We start from the raw sequence: 4334 nt of genomic DNA on the forward strand, positions 1-4334 counted from the left end.
TTTTTTTTTTTCTTTTTCTTTTTCTTCTTCTTCTTCCTCTTCTCCTCTCTCACCAATATCAAAGACAAAGGGAAGATGAGCCAAGAACGGGCTCAGCTTCGTGACAATGAAGAAACGTGTGTTTTCCTTTCGATGTCAAGTCTCCTTTCAAACCACAGTGTTGCACAGTACACGACTGTTTTTAAAGTGAAACCCAGCAAGAATACAGCATGGAAAAATTATTTTTTTGTCTTTTTCCTTTTTTTTTTTTTTTTTTTCTTTTTGTAAAAACAAACAAACAAACAACCAAAACCCAAACCAAAAAGTTAACCCAGCTGTGCTGAAGAGTTAACTCTCAAGTCCTCGTCATCCGTCTCTCCTTGGAATTAACGACTCCCGTGAGTTGACAAAAGGGTTTTGCATCCCACCTCCCCACCCAGCTGAGAAATCCAACCAAAAAAAAAATAAAAATACCAACCCCAAATTATGAAGAGGAAAAAAAAATAATTATAATTATTACCATCATGACGACACAGGCAGTTTTGCTTTGTGTAGTTTCCCTAAAAAAACACTGTTTCCACATAAATACAATAAACTCTATTATTGGTAAGTCACAAGTGCTAGATAAACTTTTTTTTTTTTCCTTTTTCTTCTTAAAATGAGAAATGTGAAGTAGTCCATTTTTTTTTTTTAATTACTCTTCTTTTTTTTAAACAATAAAAAGCACAATTTCTCCTTAAGTTTCAGTAAGACACAAAAAAAAATAAAGTGTTCCCACTCTCCTTCCTTCGTGTGTACCTGTGTGGGTGCATGGGTGGGTGACAACAACGTCCCAACCTTTAGTCTCTGCAAATGCCACGAGAGGAAAACAAAACAAAACAAAAAATATACCCCAAACTAAACAAAAACAAAAGAAAAAAAAACCCAAAAGAACAATCAACCCCCCAAAGACCCCCTCAAAAAACCACAATTTTTCTGTGTGTGTCTGTTTTCAAAGCTGCCAAGTTTGGCGTGCAAAAATCTGTATACAATATAAAGACATGCCAACCTTACAGACCATGCAACCTCAAGGTGTAGGAAACTTAAAAAAATAGATTCATATATTTTTTTTTTATATATATATTTATATATATCAATGCCCCTAAAAGACGTGGGCCCAAAAAAGTTTACAAAAGGAAGAATGGAATGAATACATGACTGCGACTAATAAAAAAAGGAATGTTTTGTATTGAAAGTAAAAAATAAACCAAACAACCCGGCAACACCAACCCAAAAAAAAACCCCCTCAAAAACTCCAATGATTATTTGTGTACTGCAAACTGGGCCTCGCTTCTCTCTAAAGAAGGTTTAAAGGTTTCTCTTTTCTTTCCAAGCAGGTAGGAAGGATGCCCTGGGCAGCACCCAGCTGGGATGCAGGAGCACCCTGGGCTCCTGCCCCGCCGATGCAACCGCCCTACAGCAAAGTCATCTGAAATGAAGAAGCTAATGGCTCAAAAGGTGAAAAAAACAATCTCCAGGGAGCCTCAAAACGAGGGCTCCTTCCCCCCTCTCTGCACCTGCACCAGCCCAGAGGAGCATCCCGACTTCACCCGGGGAGTGGGCACTGCTGAGGGACAAATCCACATCTCCGGGAGTCTGGAGGAGACGAGCTCCGACGTCTCGGAGGGGGAGAAATAATCTTCCCATCCCTGGCAAAAAGCTGAGCGAAATGATGGAAAGAAAAGAAGGCAGCATCCTGAGAAGCTCCTCCAATTTCTCCAAAGAAAGCAGCTCAGCACGGGCAGCCAGCGGGCTCTCAGGGACACAGAAAGGAGAGAGAAAAGCTTCGCCACGAGCCAGAGGAGATACAAGAAACCCGCCGGGGGAGAAGCGGACGACAGAAACGAACGCGTCCCACAGCGTCTACACGGTGAAACATGAAACTCAGTCACCAGATTTGGCAGCCAGATTTGAGTTTGGATCACAGCAGCAAAGTGGTCGGTTGAAAAAAAAACAACAACAAACAAACAACAAACAAAGAAACGTCATTAAAAAAAACCCCAACAACCAACAACAAAACATCTCCAGGTACGTCGTGTTTGGACACGGGAAGATCGCTTCTAGAATCGTAATTTCAGCACGTACTTGGGTTTGCAAAAACTCAAATACAGTAGTGTCTGGTTTCTAAATTGCATTATAAACTGAGGAATAATTCATAGTTTAAAAAGAAAAAAAAAGGCAAAAAAAAAAAAGCCTCTTGCATTTGCTCACACGTGTATGATTTACGCTTCAAATTCCTCCCGCGAGCGAGTCCTGAATGGAATGAAAACGGCCGCTTCGAGAACTGGAAAAAAAGAGGAGTTACTGGAAGCGACCCCCACCAGTCATCACTGCCACAGAACAGAGTAAGGATGGACAAAAAGCTTCCTGTGGGATGAGGGGTGTGTGCTCTCCTACACTGCTGTAAGAAGGCACCCGTGTCAAGCCGGGCTCCTTGAGCTCTTGGTGGCAGAGCTTGGGTGCTTCTCCCATCGCCCTCCTCGGGAGGCAAAGGTCAGCAACAACCTCCTTGAGGCAGGGGGGAAATAAAAACCATACCTGGGGGAGAAGTTCTCCAGCCCTACCAGCGAGGGGAAGGAGAGGAGAGAAAGAGTGAGGGGAGAAAAAAGAGATGAGCGTGCGCGTCCGGCGGAGAGAAAAACGCCAGCTGTCCCACGAGGGTCTGACAAGGCTTTCCAAGGGTGGGCAGTGGCGGCAGCCGCCGGGATCCTCGCGGAGGACGAAGACGTCGCCCATTGGAATAACTACTATGGTAGGAAGGTAAGAAAACTCCTTATTTTCTTTACACAGCTACTACAACAGGACGGAGGGAAATATACAGTCGGCGGTAGCGTTATAGACAAGAGCTCCTCGTGTTCCCTCCTCCTGGCTAAAATAAACCACCTCGCCCTTTTCTCCGACAAAAAGAAAGAAACTCTGACCAACCTGCCACGGTTCCTTTACGCCTGCAGAAAGCTGCTCACTGAAAGACTTCAGGAAAAAAAAGAAGGGAAAAAAAACCAACCAAAACACAAAGGAAAATCATGTACAAGCAAGAAAAGTGGGAGGGTTGGGGAAAAGAAAGGCTGAGACGCTAATTCGATCGGAAACGAAACCTGCCAAACGGAAACCAAGTGCCAAAGAGTTCCACAAACAAGGCTTCTTGAGGGGTTTGTGAAGTATCAATATAAAAAATCAACAGCAAATTCATAGTCTTTGCTATAAAAAACTCATATTTTTTTTTTTTCGTTGTCGTTAGAAAAGGATCACAACTAAAAACCTTAAATTAAAATACAAATGTTTAGGGTAGTTGCCCAGTGGCTTAACGTGTTGGCTTTCTGAAAAACTTCCCAACCTGTTTGCCTCAAAAGTCCTCCAGTTTCAACCTGGATCCTTTTCCAAAAGCACCTTTGACATTCCCAATTCAAAAATCTCTCCCTAGGGAGCTTCCAATGGCTACTGTAATCGTGTGCATTTATTACATATATTTTTTTTCTATAAATGCATCATAAATATTTGTATCAGTAATTCATAGGAATCCGGTTTCTAAGCTTGGAATAACATCTGGAATATACATTATACACATATATATATTTATACCTAACAATTTAAGCAATATCTCATGCTAGTTGCTTTTGATAAAAAGCATTCCAGTCTTAAACCTGCATTTGTCTCTAGTACATGCTTCAAAACCAAATTGATAAGTTCAATTACTAGGTAATGTAGAAGAGAGAAAACACTGGAAAACTTGCTTTCAAAAATGGTTGAATTTCAAAGACCCAACAGTATTTGCCACTTTCTTGGCAACTACCTTAATTCATTTTTCCTTTTTTTTTTCCTTTTTCACCCCCCACTTTTTTTTTTTTCCTTATTTTTTTTTTTTGTCTGAAACAGCAATGAAAGAAAAACAAAACAAATCCAAACTTGTAGACAGTTTTTGGAGACGCTCTGTTCAGCTGATGCCTGCTTCCCAACCATCATGCCAGCACAAGCCAAAAAAAAAACCAACCCCAAGTCTTCCTTTCCTGATGGCAATTCTTGGCTTTCCCAACCAGAGGAAAAATATTCACGAACTGCTGTGTTCTTGGTGGTTAATTTTTTTTGTTGGTTTTGTCTTTTATGTCGTGTTTTTTTTTGTTTTGTTTTGTGTTTTTTGTTTTTTTTTTTTTACTTAAGGCATTGTTCCTCAAAACTTCAGAAAATCCAGCTGCACCAAATCCATCAATTAAAAAAAAAAAGGCACGAACTCATCTTCAGATGGCTTTGGAGACAATAAAGCCGACTCCATCTGGGCTACCATTTCCCCCCCTTCTCTTTTCCCTTTCCTTTAAATGTAA

General features: G+C 41.0%; 1 pseudogene; it reads right to left on the bottom strand.

Moving 5' to 3' along the window:
- LOC104395043 overlaps positions 1 to 2490 on the bottom strand; it is a 24719-nt pseudogene extending 22229 nt beyond the window's left edge.
- Between the last annotated feature and the right edge of the window lie 1844 nt (positions 2491 to 4334).

The sequence above is a fragment of the Chaetura pelagica genome, unplaced genomic scaffold (assembly GCF_000747805.2).
Source record: "Chaetura pelagica isolate M959 unplaced genomic scaffold, ChaPel_1.0 scaffold89, whole genome shotgun sequence".
Lineage (NCBI taxonomy): Eukaryota > Metazoa > Chordata > Aves > Apodiformes > Apodidae > Chaetura > Chaetura pelagica.